General features: G+C 43.5%; 1 protein-coding gene across 3 annotated transcripts in view; it reads right to left on the reverse strand.

Moving 5' to 3' along the window:
* Positions 1-21702, reverse strand: part of LOC126986591 (dipeptidase 1-like) — a 337773-nt gene that overhangs the window by 211405 nt on the left and 104666 nt on the right. The window lies entirely within an intron of this gene.

Raw genomic sequence — 21702 nt, forward strand, 5'->3', positions numbered from 1 at the left:
ACCGTTGCCATGTTATCGTACTCAGAGCCTCGTATTTACCGGTTTCTGAGTCATAGCTATTACCAAAGAAACACCAATAATCAACCATTTTAACGATAACTATATATGAAGGCAGTTATTGGGGTCGAGGAGACAGTTTTTGGGTCGGAAATCGGGAAACATGCGAGGCTGAGTACGACAATCTGGCAACGTTGGGTAGGAGGGACAGGTTGAAGAATTCAGGGAAGGACTGGAAGATCACGAGAATGGATGGACTTTTCTGTTTTCCCTAATCATGAAAATTCGTATAGCGTCCCTTTCTTTCCTGACACTAGTGCATGATTGACTTCTCATTTTCTACTCATCTCGTTTACATCTTATTTTTTTTATTTCTCCCCCTTTTCTTATTCTTCCCGTTTCTCTTTTTCCCGTTTTCGTTGCCTTCAGAGCTTTTGTTTTCATTTGTATTCATCCCTCCAGTTTCCATTCTTAGTTCCCATTCTTCCCTTTCTCCTTCACTTCCCGGTGCGCGGCGCCTTCAGAAGCAGCGGCCGGGACAAGTCAAGAATGGAAACTCGCCGAAACTTTGCGTCACGACACGCCGGAAAGCAACAAGTTACCGGCATTACCGCGCCCCGCCTCATGACCCCCCGCCCCGCCACCTGCCCCGTCACCCGCCCCGTGACCCCCACCGCCGTACACCCCTGACCCGCCCACCGCCCGCCGCGAGCCAACTAATTAAACAATGAAGAAGAAGTTGCGCCGCCAAGAAAGGCTCGCAAGAAAGTGCCGCTTGGAGGATGCTAGATCGGCTCCGCGGGCGTTCAGCGGCGGCCCCGGGCGGCACTTGGCAGCGCTTCAGGGTTCAAAGTGATTTAGAAATACTGAAAGCGAAATTGGTGGCACTTTGGACAATTTCAATAATGTTTCGGCGGTGAAGTGGCCCCAGAGGCTGACTCCCGACCCGCGGCCACGACTGCTGAGGGATGGACGCCGGCTGCATGTTCCCTCTCTCTATACGAGCGTGTGGTTCGCAAGTAAAGACGCTCGGCTGTAGCTCGAGACCAACCGCGGGGTGTTCTGGAGAATACTCTCGTTGTGATTCCCGCTCAAAATTACTATTCGTCATTTACCAATCCGACTGCTGAAGGATGAACACCCGGCTGCATATTCCCTACTCTCTGCACTTTTTTGTACAGCAATGTTTTCTTTCTCTTCTTTCCCCGTCTGATACTTGCTGACGTCACTCAACCTGCCCGGGCTTGAGGTGATGAAGTTACCTGGTTTACCTCTGTGTCTTGCTGTGGACGACGCATACGAACATTGACCTCTCTTCTGGCCGTTCGTCTTTTTATTTTTACGGTGCAGCGCCTAGTGGATTTTTTTTTTTTTTTTTTTTTTTGCCTTTGAGCTGCCCCCTTGCTGTAGAAAAATAAAAACTAAGGGTCAGGTGATGGAGATGGGCATGGAGGCAAAGCGCGGCATATCATCACCATCCTCTATCCCTTTTTAAACGTCCATATCCATTACGGCTTGTTTGGGGGGTCATTTTATCTGTTTGAACGCCTGGTTACGTAATTAAACGATAATATAGGCTAATGTTGTGGAGCCATTAGCCAGGCCATTACAGAGCGCCGCCAACAGCAATATTCACAACGCGCTCCCTTGTTATGTTATTGTGGCGTAATAGGATCACTCGTAATGGCTTGTTGAAAACGAATCTGCGCGCAACACTGTCCACTAATGGCGCCCAGGTGAGGCGGAACGTGGATCAGGATACACACACACACACACACACACACACACACACACACACACACACACACACACACACACACGGTTCTCATATCATTTTTGTTTGTTTGTTTGTTTGTTTTACTCCGTCACCCTTGAATGAGTCTATAATTGTGTTTGTTAGGAGGTGTTTGAGTTCGTTGAGAAGTTCGTTGATGTTGTTGTTGTTGTTGTTGTTGTTTCACCTCTCTATCCTCCTCCTCCTCGTTTTTCTTTTCTTTTTCTTCTTCTTTGTCTTTTTCCTTTTCCTCTTCCTTGCCCTTTTCTTTAATTCCTATTTCTCTTTCTTCTGCTTTTCCATCCTCCTCCTCTTTTTTTTTCCTCCTTCTCCCTCTTCTTTCTTTTCTCATTTTCCTCCTGCTTGTTTTTTCTCCTCCTCCTCTCTTCTTTTTCTTCTTTTTTCTTTTATTCTTGTCTTCCTCTTCCTCTTGCTCCTCCTCCACCTCCTCCCTCTTCTTTTTCTTCTATTTTTCTTCTCTTTCTTCTTTTTCTTATTCTTCTCTTCCTCCTCCTCTTGCTCCTCCTCCTCCTCCTTGCTACGTCACCTTGCACAAAGTCTCCCACCCACCTCATCTCATCTCGGCACCTCGGCCTCCCGCCATTCCCGTCACGTCTTTCACTACGAGAGGACAGGACGCAGCATATATACCCCCCCACCCCCCACCCCCCGCTGCCTGACCTAACGTGACGCAGGCGATGACAAAAACAAGACTCGCGCGCCCCCTAACGAGGTCCCGGCGCAGCCCCCGACGCCTTCAGGGCCAAAGTTTTCTTGTTCCTTATGAGTATGACGGCGGCGACAGGAGGAAGGGAGGTATTGGAGGAAGGGTTGGGGTGAGGACTTGAGGACTTCGTGGGGGAGGAGGAGGAGGAGGAGGAGGAGGAGGAGGAGAAGGAGAAGTTGGAAAGTTTCGTTTAGTCGGCGCAGCATCTGTGGTCATATGCCGGAGAGAGACAGCAGGGGAAGGAATTATAGGAGAAGGAAACAGATCCCAGGAGACGGGACACAACCCCCAATTAATACCTGGTACCCATTCACTGCTGGGTGGACAGGGGCGTAGGGTATCGGAAAAGCCGCCCAAATTTTTCCACTCCGCCCGGGAATCCAACCCGGGCTCTCTCGGTTGTGAGCCAAGTGTGCTAACCACTGCACAACGAAGCCCCCGCCTCTATTACAGAATGCATATAGATTCCCTCAAATCAGTACACGAATGAATGAATAAAATGCTCCAAGGATTTAGATTTTACAGCCAGAGAACAATTAAAAACCTTAACTTACACTTTTTAAAGGCGTAGACTTCGAGGAGATGCAAATGAGGTTTCTGAATAGGTTAAAGGGATTGGCAAGGGAGTTCCCGATGAAACACGTATATAAAAAAAATACAGAGAAAAGAACAACAACGGATACAGATTTTTTTTTTTTCATCTTCGCCTGTGGCGCCGGTAGGCTTGTTTTTGGAGGGGCCTGATGGTATGGCCCAGCCCGTTGTGGCGCAGGCCAGTGTTTATAGTGGCGCCATCTTGCGTTGGCTTATGCTGCCCAACCGGAGCTCATCTTTAATCCAAGAATCTAGAGGCCGGGTTGATAGGTGGTCTTCTGGACAGCATGTGGGTACTTTTAAGCCACTCGGCGGAGGCTGAAAATCCCAGCTTGGTGGCACCGGGCGGGGACTGAACTCGCGTCCTCCTGAACGCGGCGCCGTCACGCTGTCGACTCAGCCACCGCTTGGGTTGAGGAAGAAAATGGCAAATAATTATTTCACGAACAGGTGGTAGGGGAATGGAACAAAATGGGCATACACCATTGAAAGATTTCAGTAGAGGTTAGACACATTTATGGCTGGGAAGGGAGTCTGGTGCATCAACCATTCCCAGGAGGCGCCGTGTGTACGCCGGCTGGCCTCCTGTGGTCTGCATATATCCCTGTGCACCCTCCTGTACATAGTGGTCCTGACGACGGCTTCGCACACTTCGGAGCTTTTTTCTCCCTATAGTCATCTTGCGCTGGTTTAGCCTAGAGGCCCCCCCCCCTCCCCCTTCCCCTAAGATAACAGTGGGGGGGCTTCTTGGTTTGTTTGGTGTAAAGTAACTATAAAGACCTTAACAACGCACTGATTAGCGCCCTTAAAGGTCTGCCATTCAGCTCTAGACTCGGGACCATGCAATGTCAACTATAAGCTACCCAAAACGGCGTGTCCGAAACCGAGGTGACGTGTTGAATGGAACTCCTATATATGTGTATCCACTACCTGGACCAATGGCAAACAAAACCCACTACGAGCTCCTGGGCGTGAAGCTCGAGGCCACCCTGCAGGAGATCAAGAACGCCTAGCTACCACCGCCTCGCATTCTCTCCATAAATTTTAAGTGTTGATGTTGAAAAATTTATATCAAAGTGAGACAGTGTGTCCAGCAGCAACGAGACGCGGACATAGACAAAACGTAATTATTCTCTCTCTCTCTCTCTCTCTCTCTCTCTCTCTCTCTCTCTCTCGCTCTCTCGCTCTCTCGCTCTCTCGCTCTCTCGCTCTCTCGCTCTCTCGCTCTCTCCAACGCCTCCCTGCTCCCTCCCACCACAAGGAACACAGGGAGGAGTATTTTAATAATCTTCCTTTCCCTGTGGCCAAGAGATTTTTGCTGCTCTTTCGTTTAATCCTGAGCCTCACCGCAGAAAATATTAACACTGCAACACCACCGCAACACTAAGTAATACAGCCACACCACTAACACCGCCAAACTACTAACACAACCACACCACCACCACCACCACCAGTACACTATCACCATTTCTACACAACCATCGCCTCAAAGGATACACCACCACACATGAACTGGAGACCCACACACCACCACTATCACCACCACCACCACCACCACCTCCACTAAACGCCACCATCACCCATCCACTATCAGAAAACACAAGGCCTATCTACAAATCCAAAACTTTCACCGCTACACCCACACCATCCCCACCAATACCACTACACCCACCTCATACAACAACACTTTAACTCCACAACACCCACTACGATAACCACCCACCAACACTCACTCTTACACACACTCTTCAACACCCATCACCACTACCCACCACCACCACCACCCTTGCCCCCTACAGATGCAGAGACTTCGGGGGTTGTGGGGCAGGGCGGAGGAAGGGTCGGAGAGAGGGGAAGCAGGGGAGGGGAAAGAACACAGGCTGCGGAGTTCTACAAATTGAAGGTCGTGAAGGAAAAATGGGACTTGGAGGGTGTTGGGTGTTGGGTGTTGTGTCGGGTGTTGTGTTATGCTCGGCGGCTCCGTGATAATGTAAACGTATCCTTCAGTCTTCCTTTTCTTTTCTTTTATTATCTTTTTCTTTTATTATCTTTTTTTCTTTATTATTTTTTTTGTTCTTGTTTTCGTTTTTTTTTTGTTCTTATCGTTTTTCTTCTTTTTCTTCTTTTTCCTTTTTTTTCCCTCATTTATTTTTTTCTTTCTTCCTTTCATCCCTTCATTTTTTCTTCTCTAACTTTATTTTTCTTTTTTTTCCTCATATTATTTTCCTTTCTCCTTTTCCTTTTTCCATTTTTCTCTTCTTTTGTTTTTAATTTTATCTCCTCTGGTTTATTTTCCCAACCTCCTCCTCCTCCTCCTCCTCCTATTTTTGTTTTCTTTATTCCCACTCTTCCTTTCCTCTCTTTATTTCTTTACTCCTCCTCCCCTCTTCATTCTTTTCGCCCCTCCGTTTTTAAGTCTTCTCATCTTTCCATATTTCCTCTCTGATTTTTTCCATCAATTATTCTTCTTTATTTTCTTTAACCTTTCACGTTCTATTTCACCTCCTCGCATTATTTTCTTTTTCCTTCCTTTCTTGTCTCTCTATTTTCCTCCAACCTGTATTTATATTTCTCCATTATCTTCGTCCCTTTCACCTTCACTCTTTTTTCCTGTATTTCGTTTCTCCACATTTCCTTTATTCTCTCTCCTTTATTTCCTTTTTTTCACATTTCTTTTTCTTTCTTTTTTTAGGTTTACTTTTTCCACAAATTTTCTCTCTTTTACATATATCCCTAGCTTATTTTCCTCTCTCTCTCTCTCTCTCTCTCTCTCTCTCTCTCTCATATTTTTCTTTCACTCTTTACTTTATTCTTTCCTTCCTCTCTCTACTTCTCTCTCCTTCCTTACCTTTGCATTTTCTTTTTTCTGTTCTATTTTCCTCCTTACATCTACGGTTTTCCTCCGCTCCTTCCTCCGTCTCTTTCTCCTTCCCTTCTTTAATCTTTTACCCTTTCACTAATTCTCTTTTTCCTCTCAACGCATTTTTTCCTCTCTCCTCCTTCCCTCCTCTCTATACATACTCCCAAACGTTTTTTTCTTTTCTTTTCTTCTACTTCCTCTGCACTTCCCCTCCACTCCATTTATTGCTCTCTTTTCCCTTCCTTTCAGCTGTATTTTCCCTCCTTCTCTCCCTCTCTCTCCCTCTCGCCTCTCCAATTCTCTCTCCCTCCCTCCTTCCATACTTTTACTCGCCACAATCTCGTGTGTAAAATGGCAGAGTGTGTGTGTGTGTGTGTGTGTGTGTGTGTGTGTGTGTGTGTGTGTGTGTGTGTGTGTGTGTGTGTGTGTGTGTTTACTGGATACCGACCCCCCCCCCCCCCCATATTTCCGTTACAGCAAAAAACACAGTGGGCAAGAGGAGAAAGAGGAGGAGGAGGAGGAGGACGAGGAGGACGAGGAGGAGGAGGAGGAGGAGGAGGAGGAGGAGGAGGAGAAGGAGGAAGAGAAAACAAGAATAGGAAGAGAAGCAGATGAGGAGCTAAAAGAACGAAGACGAGGAGGAGGAGGAGGAGGAGGAAGAGGACAAGGAAGAGGAAGAGGAGGAAGAGGAGGAGGAGGATATACGTTCATGTCTTGCAGCGATAGATGTCTTAATTCAAATTGTTCATTATCTCTGTTCTTTCCTTTTATATTTCCATCTCTCCTTCTTTACTTTTCCTTCTCTTCAAAATCTTTTTCGCTTAAAATTGCATTCAAATTCTTTTCACTGTCGTTCTCCTCTGTTCGTTTGCTTTATCTTCTCTCTTTGTTGGCGTTTCTCATCATCATTTTTAGTAGTAGTAGTAGTAGTAGTAGTAGTAGTAGTAGAAGTAGTAGTAGTAGTAGTAGTATAGGAATAGTATAGGAATAGTAGTAGTAGTAATAGTGGTAGTGGTAGCGGTAGTAGTGGTAGTGGTAGTAGTAGTAGTAGTAGTAGTATAAGTAGTAATATAATTTGTAATATCAGTAGAAGCAGCAGTGTCAGCAGTAGCAGGAGTAATATTATTAAGGAATATCCATTACACTAATCGTTTCAATTATCATAACTTTTTAACGGCCATTAATATTTTGCCGGACAAGCATAATTTCTCTCTCTCTCTCTCTCTCTCTCTCTCTCTCTCTCTCTCTCTCTCACACACACACACACACACACACACTCAAACTTTTCCCCCACTGATCCCCGTGCGCTGAAGAGTTCAAAACAATCCAATCCCTTCAATAGCTTCGGTAAATCTTTGTAATTGACCGCGGAGATAGCAACTTTAATTACACGGTCACCCTCATCACCATCATCATCATCATCATCGTCATCATCTTTAAATCAACATCAACGAAGGGACGGGAAGGGAGGGGAAGGATGGAAGGGAGGGAGGGATGGAGGGCGTGGAAGGAAGCAGGAAAGGAAGGAGAGGAAGAAAGGGAAAAGAAAGATTTTGAAGACACAACGTGATGGGATGAAGAAAAACAAACTACAAAAAAAGGCATAGGGGTGAAAGGGCACAGTGGGATAGCGAAGTAAAGGGAAGGAAGAAAAAGGAAGGAAAGAGAAAGGAAAGGGAAGGAAGGGAAGGGAAGAGATGGGAAGGGAAAAGAAAGGAAAAGATGAAGTAAAGAGAAGAAAAATAAAGGGAAAGGAAAAGGAAGAAAGGGAAGGGAAGGGGGAAAGATGGGAAGGGAAAAGAAAGTAAGAGATGGGAAAGAAAAGGGAAGGAAGGAACGAGAGAAAGATAGAAGGAAGGAAAATAACACATACTAGAATAACAAAGGAAGGAAGAGATGGGAAAGAAAATGGAGAAAGGGAAACAAAGAAAGACAGAAGGAGGGAAAATAAAACATAACAGAAGAATCATTAAAAGAAGAGACAGGAAAAAGAAAAGGGAGGGAATGAAGCAAAGAAAGAAAGAAAAAGAAAGAAAACAGAATCTCATATTAGAAGAATCAAGAAAGGAGGATGGGATGGAAAATAAAATAAAGAAAACAAAGAAAAAGAGAAGGAAATAAATAAAATAACATATCAACAACAGAAGACTCAATAAAAACACGGAAACTCAAAACCGAAACAAAATAAAACAAGTAAAAAACAAAACAAGGAAGAAAAACAAAACAAATACATCCCAAACACAAAAATAAATAAACAAACAAACAAAGAGGAGATCCAAAAACACTCCAACTCCATGCAAAGTAGCGACACACAGAAGACAAAATAAAAGAAAGAGAGAGAGAAAAAAAAAAGAGGAACAGGGACTAAAGTTGGGGCCATTGGCGGAAATAGAGCGGCATAGCGGGACTTACGATTTTCCACGACGCCTGATGGACACAAGTGGAGGGAAGGGAGGGAAGGAAGGAATGAAGGAAGGGGAGAAGCAGAGGAGAGGGAAAGGAAAGGACATAAGCAGGAAAAGGGAAAGGAAAAGACGGATGGAAGGAAGGAAGGAGAGAAGGAAGGGGAGAAGCAGAGGAGAGGCAGGAATGAAGGAGGGAAGGAGGGAAGGAAAGAAGAGGGGATGGGAAAGATGGGAATGAAAGGAAAGACAAAAGAAGGAAAGGGGAAAGGAAAAGACGGATGGAAGGAAGGAAGGAGGGAAGGAAGGGGAGAACCAGAGGAGAGGCAGGAATGAAGGAGGGAAGGAGGGAGGGAAAGAAGGGAGGAAAAGGAAGGACATAAGAAGGAAAGGGAAGAGAAATAAAAGGGAAAGGGGAAGACTGTAAATGATGCTTAGGAAGGAAGGAGAGAAGGAAGAGGAAAACCAGAGGAGAGGCAGGAATGAAGGAGGGAAGGAGGGAAGGAAAGAAGATGGGATGGGAAAGAGGGGAGGAAAAGGAAGGACATAAGAAGGCAAGGGAAGAGAAAACAAAGAGAAATACGGTAAAATGATGCTTGGGAAAGGAAAGGAAAGGAAAGGCAAAGAAAGTAAGGGTTGGAAAATAATGGATAAGAAAACAAAAAAAAGACAAAGAAAAGGAAGGGAAAGGAAGGGACATAACAGTCACGGTGGGAGAGGGAAGTGAAGGGAAGGAAGAGAAAGGAAGGGAAAGGAGAGGAAACAGAGAAACAACGAAAAAGTGGACATGAAGGGGAAGAGGATAAGAGGGAGAGGAGAGAATGTAGTACAGAAATAGAGGAGAGAAGAGAAGAGAAGAGAGGAGAGAGAGAGAGAGAGAGAGAGAGAGAGAGAGAGAGAGAGAGAGAGAGAGAGAGAGAGAGAGAGAGAGAGAGAGAGAGAGAGAGAGAGAGAGAGAGAGAGAGAGAGAGAGAGAGTAAGACGCCTTTTCCGATAAACTTGAGTCGAGTAATCAAACCCCGGACAAACAAACAAACAAACAAACAAACAAACAAAAGCGAGGCGAGATGCGCAGCTGACCACGACCAAACACTCCTTTTCTTTTTTTTTGTTTTATTCTTCTTCTCCCTTTTCTTTCTTCTTCTTCTCTTTTCCTTATTTTCTTCCTTTTCCTTTCGTTCCCTTCTTCCACTTCTTCATTCACTCGTTCTGTTATTTATTTCTTACGTTATTTTCCCTTCCCCTTTTCTTTCCTTTCTTTCATTGTCTTCATTTCTCTTCATCTATCTTACCCTAGACCTTCTATTTTTCCCTCCTCTTCCCTTCCCTTTCCTTTCCTTCCATTGTCTTTCTCTCTCTTCATCTATCTTACCCTAAACCTTCTATTTTTCCCTCCTCTTCCCTTCCCTTTCCTTCCCTTCCATTGTCTTTCTCTCTCTTTATTAATCTTACCCTAACCCTTCTTTCTTATGGATATTTCACTTCTTACAGTTATTTCTCGTTTTCTTTTCTTTCCTTTCCTTACTTTTCTCCTTTCCCATTTTCATTTTTCATTTTCCACTGCTTCTTATTTTTCAGCTTTTCTTATTTTCTTCTTTTTCTCCCTTTTCTTTCTTAGCTTTTTTCTTTTTCTTTTCTTTCTGCTTCTCCACTACTACTTAATTTCCTTCCTCCTCCTCCTCCTCCTCCTCCTCCTCTCCTTCTTTTCTCTATATCGCAATCTCTTTCTCCTTTTTCTTCTTCCTAATTTTGCTTTTCCTTTTTCCTTTTCATTCCTCCACCTTCTTTCGCCTTTTCCCTCTTCTTTCTCCTTTTTTTCTTCCTCCTCCTTTCTTTTCTTTTCTCCTCCTTTTTCTTGCTCCTCTTTATATCCTCCAACTTTCTCTTTCCCTTTTCATCTCTTCCTTAATCTTTCTTCTCCTCATCCTTCTTTCTCCTTTTCCTTCCCTCCTTCATTCATTCATTCATTCCTTGCTTCCTTTCTCCTCCTCCTCCTATTCCTCTTTCTTCCCAACTTTTTTCTTCTTCTCTCTTCGCTCCTCATCACTCACTATTTTTTTCCCATTCTTCTCCTCCTCCTCCTCCTCCTCCTTTCTCATTCCTTCTTCCTCCTCCTCCTCCGTTCGTATTTCATCACTTCCTTTCTGATCTTTTTCCTACACATTATCTTTCAGTCTCCTTCTTCTTCCTTCCTTCTTCCTCTTTCTCCTTCTTTCCCATTTGTCTTTCATCGCCTTATTTCTTTCGTCTTCTTCTCAGTCTTTATCTTTCTTTGATATTCCTCTTCCTTCCTTTCTTCCTTCCTTTTCCTACTTCATCTTGTTCTGTCTGTCTTTTCTTTTTTCCTTTTTCTCCTCCTCCTCCTTTCTCGTCTCATTATTCTTATCATCTTGTTTTTGTTCTTCTTCTTCTTCTTCCTCTTCCTCTTCTTCTTCTTGACCTTCTTTTCTTTGTTTTTGTTCTTCTCTTTTCCTTCTTTTTTCCATTCGTTTCATCGACTCTCTTCTTCCTCCTCCTCCTCCTCTTCTTCTTCCTCCTCTTCCTCTTCCTCTTCCTCTTCCTCCTCCTCTTCCTCCTTCTCTTCTACAATTCCGCTCGAGGTAACGGTTTAACACCACCGATAAATATTGCACACACACACACACACACACACACACACACACACACACACACACTCACCTCCCCCCCTCCCTCCCCCCCCACACACAAACCTCTTCATTTTTCCCTTCAACTCCATTTTTCTGCCCATCTAGTGTTGTTGTTTGTTATTTAATTATTCATATCCCGCGGCTGAGCCTCTAATTGTTTTTACAACTGTCGAGACCGGAAGAGAAAATAAGGAGAGAAGAAAGTTAAAAAAAGAAAAAGGAGGAGGAAACGAAGTGGGGAAAGAAGGAATTAGGAGACTTTGAGATAAAAGGAGGAAGAAAGTAGAACACGAAAATAAAGAAATAAGAAGAAAGAGAGGTAGAGAAAATAAAGAGGAAAAGAAGCAAAGAGAGGTAGAAAAAAGAGGAAAAGAAGAAAGTAGAGGTAGAGAAAATAAAGAGGAAAAAAGAAGCAAAGTAGAGAAAATAAAGAGGAAAAAGTAGAGGTAGAGAAAATAAAGAGGAAAAGAAGCAAAGTAGAGGTAGAGAAAATAAAGAGGAAAAGAAGAAATAGAGGTAGAGAGAAAAGAGGAAAAGAAGCAAAGTAGAGAAAGTAGAGGTAGAGAAAATAGAGGAAAAAGAAGAAAAGAGAGAAAATAAAGAGGAAAAAGAAGCAAAGTAGAGGTAGAGAAAATAAAGAGGAAAAAGAAGCAAAGTAGAGGTAGAGAAAATAAAGAGGAAAAAGAAGCAAAGTAGAGGTAGAGAAAATAAAGAGGAAAAAGAAGCAAAATAGAGGTAGAGAAAATAAAAAGGAAAAAGAAGCAAAGTAGAGGTAGAGAAAATAACGAGGAAAAAGAAGCAAAGTAGAGGTAGAGAAAATAAAGAGGAAAAAGAAGCAAAGTAGAGGTAGAGAAAATAAAGAGGAAAAAGAAGCAAAATAGAGGTAGAGAAAATAAAGAGGAAAAAGAAGCAAAGTAGAGGTAGAGAAAATAAAGAGAAAAAGAAGTAAAGTAGAGGTAGAGAAAATAAAGAGAAAAAAGAAGTAAAATAGAGGTAGAGAAAATAAAGAGGAAAAAGAAGCAAAGTAGAGGTAGAGAAAATAAAGAGGAAAAAGAAGTAAAATAGAGGTAGAGAAAATAAAGAGGAAAAAGAAGCAAAGTAGAGGTAGAGAAAATAAAGAGGAAAAAGAAGCAAAGTAGAGGTAGAGAAAATAAAGAGGAAAAAGAAGCTAAGTAGAGGTAGAGAAAATAAAGAGGAAAAAGAAGCAAAATAGAGGTAGAGAAAATAAAGAGGAAAAAGAAGCAAAGTAGAGGTAGAGAAAATAAAGAGGAAAATGAAGCAAAGTAGAGGTAGAGAAAATAAAGAGGAAAAAGAGGCAAAGTAGAGGTAGAGAAAATAAAGAGGAAAAAGAAGCAAAGTAGAGGTAGAGAAAATAAAGAGGAAAAAGAAGAAAAGTAGAGGTAGAGATCAAGGCTTTCAATCTCCGTCCAGCCAAACAAGCTCAGGGACGCACTTCGACTGAATGGTTAATTGACATATCTAACTACCCGACCCCCTGATTGACCGATTAGCTGAGTTGCTGAATGACGGACTGATCGATCCTTTGACTGACTGACTGACTTACTGACCCAATTATTGCCTGTAAGGAGAAATCCGAGGAGTCATTACAACTTGTGGTATAGAAGCCATCGTACCTTGTGGACCCAAATTAGGGAGACCAAGTAAAAAAAAGATTAGCGGGAGAAATTAGGGAAAAAATGAGGGAAAATGATGAGGTGGAGAAAAGGAAAACAAAGAGAAAATTAAAAGAAGAGGGAAATGAGGAAAAATGGTGAGAGGGGGAGAAAGAAACGAAGGAAAGAGAAAAAGTGGAGCAAAGAGGGAATTGAATGAGAAAAGAAGCTAAGGGAGGGGAGGAAAGGGAGACTAAGAGGAGAGAAAGAAAAGGGAGAAAAGAGGGAAATAAAAGATGGGAGATACTAAAGGGAATGGAAAGGGAGACAGAGAGGAGGGGGGAAAGGATATTAAAGAGGAAAATAAATGAGGAAAGGGAGAGAAAAGGGAGACAATATGGAGAGGAAAAAATGGGAAATGAAAAGGGAGATAAAAGAGGAAAGATACGAAAGTGGGAGGAAAGGGAGACAAAGAGGAAAGGGATATGAAAGTAAAGAGGAAAATAAATGAGGAAAAATGTTAAGGGAGAGGAAAAGGAGACAAAATGGAGAGGAAAAAATGGGAAATGAAAAGGGAGATAAAAGAGGAAAGATACGAAAGGGGGAGGAAAGGGAGACAAAGAGGAAAGGGATATGAAAGTAAAGAGGAAAATAAAGGAGGAAAAGACAAAGAGGAGAGGAAAAAAGGAAGCAAAGAGGGATATAAAAAAAGGAAGATGGTAAGAGGGTGAAAAGGGAGATAGAGGAATGGAAAAGAGGAAAACAAAGAAATAATTTAATGAAGGAAAATGGAAGGGTCAGCAGAATAAGGAAGAAAATACTGAGTGAAGAAAAAGAAAGAATGGATGAGGAAAAGAAAGAAAAGGAAGAAAGAAGGAAAGAAAGAGGAAAAACAAAAAAATAATAAAGCAGGAAAAAAACAAAAAATAATAAAACAGGAGGAAAAAAAAAGACAGAAAGAAAGAAAGAAAAATAAATAAAGAAAGAAATAAAGAAGGAAAGAAAGAAAAAGAAAAAGAAAGAAAGAAAAGGAAAAAAAGAAAGAACGGAACGAAAAAAAACAGAAAAACAGAAAGAGAAAAAAAGATAGAGATTGACAGAAACAAGGGACCAGAGAATGAGGGAAAAACAGAGATAGCGAGATAGAGAGAAAATAGACGAGTCAGGTTTCACAGCATTCCGCCAGCCTTCACTCTCCCCTTACGAGGCTCCAGCTGGCGAGGCAGGACGAAGATTTTGCCCTTTTTTTATACCTGGGCTTCTGCTGCAGGTGTTACGTGACCTTGGGGCGCAGGGAGGGAGGAGGAGGAACTTGGAGGAGGCAGGAGGAACGACGAACCGGGAGAAGAGAGGAAGAAGAGAAGATAGGAGGGAAGAAGGATTAAAGGAAAGGATAGGAAGTGATATTGAGGGAAGGAGGAAGAATTTGGACGAGGGAGGAGGAACGACGAAGCGATAGAAGAGAGGAAGAAGAGAGAAGATAGGAGGGAAGAAGGATAAAAGGAAAGGATAGGAAGTGATATTGAGGGAAGGAGGAAGAATTTGGACGAGGGAGGAGGAACGACGAAGCGATAGAAGAGAGGAAGAAGAGAGAGAGAGAGAGAGAGAGAGAGAGAGAGAGAGAGAGAGAGAGAGAGAGAGAGAGAGAGAGAGAGAGAGAGAGAGAGAGAGAGAGAGAGAGAGAGAGAGAGAGAGAGAGAGAGAGAGAGAGAGAGAGAGAGAGAGAGAGAGAGAGAGAGAGAGAGAGAGAGAGAGAGAGAGAGAGAGATATGGGAAGAGGAACAAAGGAAAAAAAGAGAGGAGAATAAACTGTAAGAGAAAAAGAGAGACAAGGCGTTCAGAGGTGAGGAAAGAGTGTTAAGCGAGGAAGGAATAACAGCAACAACAACAAGAAGGAGAGAAACAAGATGGGAAACAAGGATAAAGGAAAGGGATAGAGGGATATAGGATTACGGAGAGGGGAAACCCAAGCAAGAAGGAGGGATGGAGAGAAAGAAAGAGATACAAAGGGAAGGGCAAAGACGATAAACTGTTAGATAGAGAGGAAGAGACGATGATCAGAAAGAAACGGAAAGAGTGGAAAGAAAGAGGAAAGGAAGAGGAACAAGAAGAAGGAGAGACAAGATGGGAAGGAAGACATACAAGGAGAAGGGATAGGAGAATGAGAGACAAGATGGGAAGGAAGACATACAAGGAGAAGGGATAGGAGATGAGGAGGGAGAAAAGAGGGAGTGAAGAGGAACAACAACAAGAGGAAGAAAATACAGGATAGCCCTTTACATTTTTTGATAGATACGAGCTTGGGTTTAGGCACTCTCCATCATCTTCTCTCTTCTCTCAACTCTCGGCTTATCTCCCCCTCGTGTGTAGATAGACCGAAGGGAAAGAAAAGTGAGCGGGCGAGAGAGAGAGAGAGAGAGAGAGAGAGAGAGAGAGAGAGAGAGAGAGAGAGAGAGAGAGAGAGAGAGAGAGAGAGAGAGAGAGAGAGAGAGAGAGAGAGAGAGAGAGAGAGAGAGAGAGAGAGAGAAAGGAAGAAAGGAAAAAACAAAGAAAGGAAAAGCAAGCAAGCAAAAAAGAAAGAAAGAAGGAAAGAAAGAAAACGAAAGAGAAAAGAAAAAAGAAAGAAAGAAGGAAGGAAAAAGGAAGAAAGAAAGAAACAAAAGAAAGAAAGAAGGAAAGAAGGAAAAAAAAAGAAAAAAGCAAGAGAGAGAGAGAGAGAGAGAGAGAGAGAGAGAGAGAGAGAGAGAGAGAGAGAGAAAGCTTTAAGATCAGTCCGAGGCGCTGGGGTCGATGATGCAGCATTGTTGTGAGAGCGAGCGAGGGAAAGATTGGGCGAGAAATAGCTTGGCAGAAAAAAAGGAAGAAAAATAAAAATGGCGAGGCGAGGGAAAGATAGAGAGAAAGGAATAGGAAGGAAAAAATAGGAAGAAAAATAGATATGACGTGGCGAGGGATAGATAGAAATAGAATATAAAGGAAGAAAAATGAAAGATTGGGAGGGAAATAACAAGGGAAAAGAAGGAAGAAAAAACATATGGTGAAGCGAGGGAAAGATAGAGAGAAAGGAATAGGAAGGAAAAAATAGGAAGAAAAATAGATATGGTGTGGCGAGGGATAGATAGAAATAGAAAGGGAAATAAAGGAAGGAAAATAAAAGATGAGACGAGGGAAAGATAAGGAAAAAAAATGAAAAAAAAGTGAAGCGAGGGAATGATAGGGAAGGAAACAGCAAAGGGGAAAAAAGAAGGAAGTAGAATAAATGAGATAAGTAAAGTTAAGGAAAGAAATAATGTAGTGAAAAAAGACTAAGAGGAGGAAGAGGAAGGAGGAGGAGGAGGAGGAGGAGGAGGAGGAGGAGGAGGAGGAGGAGGTGTCACTGAGGGTCAAAGGCAATCTGTTAACATGAGTGACAACAAGTGTCCCTCAAGGCAAAGGAGGAGGAGGAGGAGGAGGAGGAGGACGAGGACGAGGACGAGGAGGAGGAGGAGACGAATGGAGGAAGATGAAGGAGGTGTTTCATGCCTTAATCTCAAGTGCAATGAAGAGGAGGAGGAGGAGGAGGAGGAGGAGGAGGAGGAGGAGGAGGAGGAAGAGGAGGAGGAGGAGGAGGAAAGTGTACAGACTAACGCTTTACATATTATCCCCCTTCTCTATCCTCTTTTCATTCCTTTCCTTTCCTTTTCTTTCCTTCCTGTTCCTTCTTCTTCTCTTTTCCTTTCTTATTCACCCTTTTATTCTCTTTCCCTTCACCCTATTATAATTCCCTTTCCTTTCATCTACTTTCCTTTCCTTTCCTCTCCTCTCCTTTTCTTTCATTTTCTTGCATTTAATTTCCTTTCCTTTCATATCCTTTCCCTTTTCACCTGTCCCTCACTTTCCTTTTCTTTCCTTTCATTCCTTTTCTTTCCTTTCCTTTCATTCCTTTCCTTTCCCTTTTCCACCTGTCCCTCTCTTTCCTTTCCTTCACTCTCTCTCCCTTCTCCTCCCTCCCTCCCTCCCTCCCTCAATCTGTCCACCCTCACACCAATAAGTCAGTGAAGCGTTTGAAGATTACTTTGACGCATCTGTCGGGCGTCCAGGCGTGTCTTGCAGCAGCCGCCGACACCACCACCACCTCCACCGCCTCCACCATCTTCTCCACCACCACCATCCCTCGATATCCTTCACCTCCTCATTACAGATACCATTCCCACACACATGCGGCCCTCTTTCAGACTCCCTCTCTCTCTTATTAGAAAATGTCGGTTACTACATCTTCAGAAAATAACGGCAGCGCCTAAACGATTTCTCGCCCTCGTTGAATGCCACATACAGAGCCTCCAATTATGTTTCTTTTGTTCTATTTGATCCACGATGTTATTGAAAGAGAAAAAAAGTTGCATGTAGCTACTCAGCCGTAAAAGTGTTGCATAGACTGTTTATGTCGAACAAAGTCTGGCTGACTGATATTGTTGGAACGGTTGTCAAGAATAGGAAGGGAGAGCTTGTAACACAGAGCTATTATCGAAGATGGCAGACGGACTTCACGCTCTTGAAACAGATAGAAGCTACTGAACTATATTCACAGATGACTGGATACGTAAAAGGCTACTGAGAGAATATAAAAAAATATATATATTTCATTACTTGCCATCGTGAAACGCGCAAGTTCAGATTTGTTAAGAAAAGAAAACGAGAGGATAAAATTGGGTGATATATAGATAAATGGTGATAAAGGTAAGTACTAAAGAAAGTTGAAGAAATCATATCGATAACTCATAAATCTGTTATTACGATATGTATATTTACGCAATGTTAAAGATCTCTCCTAGACCATTCCTTCGAGGTGAGTCCCAACAATGTCAGTCAGCCAGACCATGTGTCCTACGAGCTTTCCATGAACCACTTTGGGGGCTAATGGCTACGTCCATCATTCTAATGTTCTCTGTTAGTAATTGTGCGGTACGAAGAAGCCAAGAGGAGAGGTATGGGATAGTAATGATGGTAATAACATAAAAGAACCTGCCGTTGGTCTGAGTTTTTTTTTTTTTTTTTTTTTTTTTTTTTTTTTTTTTTAACATCCCCGCCCACAGCACCGGTGGGACTTCTTCAGGGGTCAGATGATCGACCCAAGCCCGTCACGGCGCAGGCAATTTTTATAGTGGCGCCATTTATGCTTGGCTCATGCTGGCCCCCGGAACTCATTCTTGATTCACTGGACGGTTTCTTCTAGAGTCCTGGACAGCATGTGGGTAGTCTTAGGCCACTCGGCGGTGACTGAAAAATCCCAGGTGGCAGCGTGGGGATTCGAACCGATGTTGTCCATAGCGTGGAAATTGTGAGCCCAGCACGCTAACCACTCAGCCACCGCCTACCTAGAACGCGGCCGGAGGTCAGCTGTGTGCTTTTCTGAGATACGCACAAAACGTTAACAATAAGAGCTGCAGGGGAAACAAGAGGTAAAGGCAGAATCATTACTACTTAATAAATTCTACAAGCAGTTTTTACATAACGAAACAACGCACGTTTTAAGGTCATGTTTTTTTTCTGCTTTACTTCAAATATTTTTCTTCAAGACGTCCAAAACACATTAACATTCTGGTTTCTTTTTAATTTTCCATCGCCATTTTTTTACACTAATTATTGTTGGCTTTCTTTTTCTTATCTTATTTTCGTTATGGTATATTCCCGCAAACTTTTCCTTTCCTTGGTCATGTTTTATTAAATTCATCAATTATTTATTTCGGGCGTCCGGCGCAAACTTTATCAGCGGAAGTTTTGCTCCACGAGTCTTCTTGGGAAACTTTGGTCATGATCAACTTTTTTTTACCCTTCTCCGTTACACTCGCCGGGTTGTGGAAGGCTTCTCTCTTGCAGTTATCATTAATGGAGTGTGATTATTGTTGCAGATGTTGTTATTGTTAGTAGTGGTAGTGGTGGTAGTAGTAGTAATTGTGGTGGTAGTTATTATCATTGGCACTATTGTAACTATTATTTTTCAACAGTTTCACGTGTCTGGCAACTCTCACGGCGCATAAAAAAACTAGCATACAGGAGCACTAGAATAAAAACGAGGGAACTCAATTATCAGCCCTTTTAGACCCATCTGCCTGGCCAACGCGATAATGTCCTCCGCCAACACTCCCGCGCGGTCATTCAACAAGGCCAGGCGCCCGTCACGTCCTGTAATGAATGTTCCCCCCTAAGGCTGCTCGGGGGGTGAAAAACTGGTAAAATAAAACATGGAAAGCCACTTCGCAATATTACAAAGAAAAAACGCAAAAGTTGGTGTCGTTGAAAAAAAGTCGGTTTATCAAATACATCTCCAGGGTTTTAAAATGTCAGATTCAACATTTTTTCTTCTTATGGATTTTTGAGTCGCGGGAGTATTACCGGCGCGGCCCGTCCCGGCGGGTGTTATAATATTCAGGGCGGGTAATAGCTTTTCCTGATACTCCTCCTCAGGGTCTGGGAGGGAGACTAAGACAAGACATCCCGCTGCGGGAGGTCTTATAAATTCATTTTCCTCGTATCAATATGCGGCGATACTTCATATTTCAAGGAGGAAAAAGAGGCGTTGTGGAAGGGATGGGGGAGAAAGGGAAAAGGAAACAGTGTCGGGAATCGAACCCGGGTCTTCATAATAGAAGCCTTGGCAGCAAACCATTTCAGCCGCTGATGAAGTAAGGCGTCGCCGCGCCAGAGGCCACTTCTGCGGCACTAACCTGACACCCCGGGCACCGCTGTGGACCTGAGGAAAAGTGACCTCGCCCACACTCGTGGTTTCTGGCAAGGCTTTTCATCAACCTACAATGACATACGGTATTAATATATTTCAAAGTAATTACAATAACGCACGGATAAATCTCGAAATGTATAACACTGAGTGCTCATCAGTGGCTAAGTTGGTTTACTGCCCCGACTTCTACTCCTGGGGCCCAAGGTTCGATTCCCGGCACTCAGTGGTGTACATTTCGAGTTATTACAAGTCGCCCGAGCTCTTGCTAACATTGCACAAACCGTCCACTGAACATTTCGCCGCGGCAGCCATCACGCTGGCCGGGCTTGTCTTATTTAGCTTGCAGAAGTAAGTTAAAGAATAAAATATTCTGTGCTCCGGAGGGAAGTTTGGAGGTTCTGTGCCCCAGAAGCAAGAAAGTTTAGAGGTTCTGTGCCCCAGAAGCAAGAAAGTTTAGAGGTTCTGTGCCCCAGAAGCAAGAAAGTTTAGAGGTTCTGTGCCCCAGAAGCAAGAAAGTTTAGAGGTTCTGTGCCCCAGAAGCAAGAAAGTTTAGAGGTTCTGTGCCCCAGAAGCAAGAAAGTTTAGAGGTTCTGTGCCCCGGAAGCAAGAAAGTTTAGAGGTTCTGTGCCCCGGAAGCAAGAAAGTTTAGAGGTTCTGTGCCCCGGAAGCAAGAAAGTTTAGAGGTTCTGTGCCCCAGAAGCACGAAAGATTATAGGTTCTGTGCCCGGAAGCAAGAAAGTTTAGAGGTTCTGTGCCCCGGAAGCAAGAAAGTTTAGAGGTTCTGTGCCCCGGAAGCAAGAAAGTTTAGAGGTTCTGTGCCCCGGAAGCAAGAAAGTTTAGAGGTTCTGTGCCCCGGAAGCAAGAAAGTTTAGAGGTTCTGTGCCCCGGAAGGAAGGCAAGGAATTCAGGTCGGTATTATAAAACACGTTCTGTTCTCACATCAGCCATTTCAAAAGGTCAAAGAGGGGATCAATCGGGTTTCTTTAGGTTCACAGTACAGAAGAAGGGTCAGACTACCACCAGGGCCATAAAACTACTCCTGGAAATGCCCAAAACTCCTACGAAAACCTTGTCAAATATGTGAATTTGGGCGACGAAATGTTTAGTAATACGCCCCTCAGTGTCACGGAGAGGTGTTCAGAGGCTCTGTGTCCTGCAAGGCTAAAAGTTCTGTGCACCGGAAGATAGGCGAGGAACTCTACGTCCATGAAGGAAGCTTAGAGTCGACGCTCCTGGAGGAAGAAAAATTTGTTCGAAGTTGTCGTGCGCCGAAGGAGGTTTAAGTAGCGACAAAGAAAATTACAGCACGACACTTTAATACTTTACGCAGACATTCTTTACTTTCACACTTATGCCTTCACACACAAGTTGTATTTCCATCGAGTTTACGTAACTTCCTCTTTGCATGTCAAGGAAAGCGCTCGCGAACTGACTGACTGACTGACTGACTGACGGAGGGACAGTCATACACACACACACACACACACACACACACACACACACACACACACACACACACACACACAACACCCACACACACACGTCCATCTTTGCAATGCCAGTGTTTCCTCGGGGCTTCCGCAACACTGCCGGCAATACTTAATGCAGAGGAGTCAGCACAAAGGTCACGTGACGAGGCCGGTGCGTTGCTGAGGCTCACGCTGACTTGTCTTTCATGATGCAGCAGAAGGAGGAAGCGGGCAAGCGAGAGCAGGCTTCATTTTATATTGTTTGAAGCGTTGACTTGAAGCTTCTATGCAACGAAGAAACAGAGAAAGAAGAGGAGTATGTCTTTTTTTTCTGGGGGGGAGTGGGTGCTTTTGAGTGTGTGTGTGTGTGTGTGTGTGTGTGTGTGTGTGTGTGTGTGTGTGTGTGTGTGCGCGTGTGTGTGCGTGCGCGCGTGGGTGTGTATTTGTTAGAAAACGTCGAAGCTTCTCTTTTTAATATTTTTTTTTCATTGTAATATCTCTCTCTCTCTCTCTCTCTCGCCCATCATTCTCGGACGCATTCGCCTCACAACAAACATTTTCAAAAGCCAAAAAAGGACATTAGTCGGGTTCTCAGGAGTGACTTTTCACATTGATAGCGCAGACACCTTGTCACACCACCACCAGGCTCATAAAACTACCCGTGTACAGACTCACAGCCTCCGAGAAAGCGTAATCAAATGTGGGTGTGTGAAAGCTCCGAAATGCTTGAGAATAAGACGAAATGCGAAACTCCTCTTGCAACGAGTGGATGTAGAAGGGAAGAGCGTGGACGGCTGGGCAAAGAAGACACGTGAAGGTAAGGTTAATGAGAGCCGTCTACTGCCTCAGAGAGATTTAACCCATTAGCAGCGGTGGGCCAAATTTGTGGCTTTACCGTGT

This window comes from Eriocheir sinensis, chromosome 62 (assembly GCF_024679095.1).
Source record: "Eriocheir sinensis breed Jianghai 21 chromosome 62, ASM2467909v1, whole genome shotgun sequence".
NCBI classification, from domain to species: Eukaryota; Metazoa; Arthropoda; class Malacostraca; order Decapoda; family Varunidae; genus Eriocheir; species Eriocheir sinensis.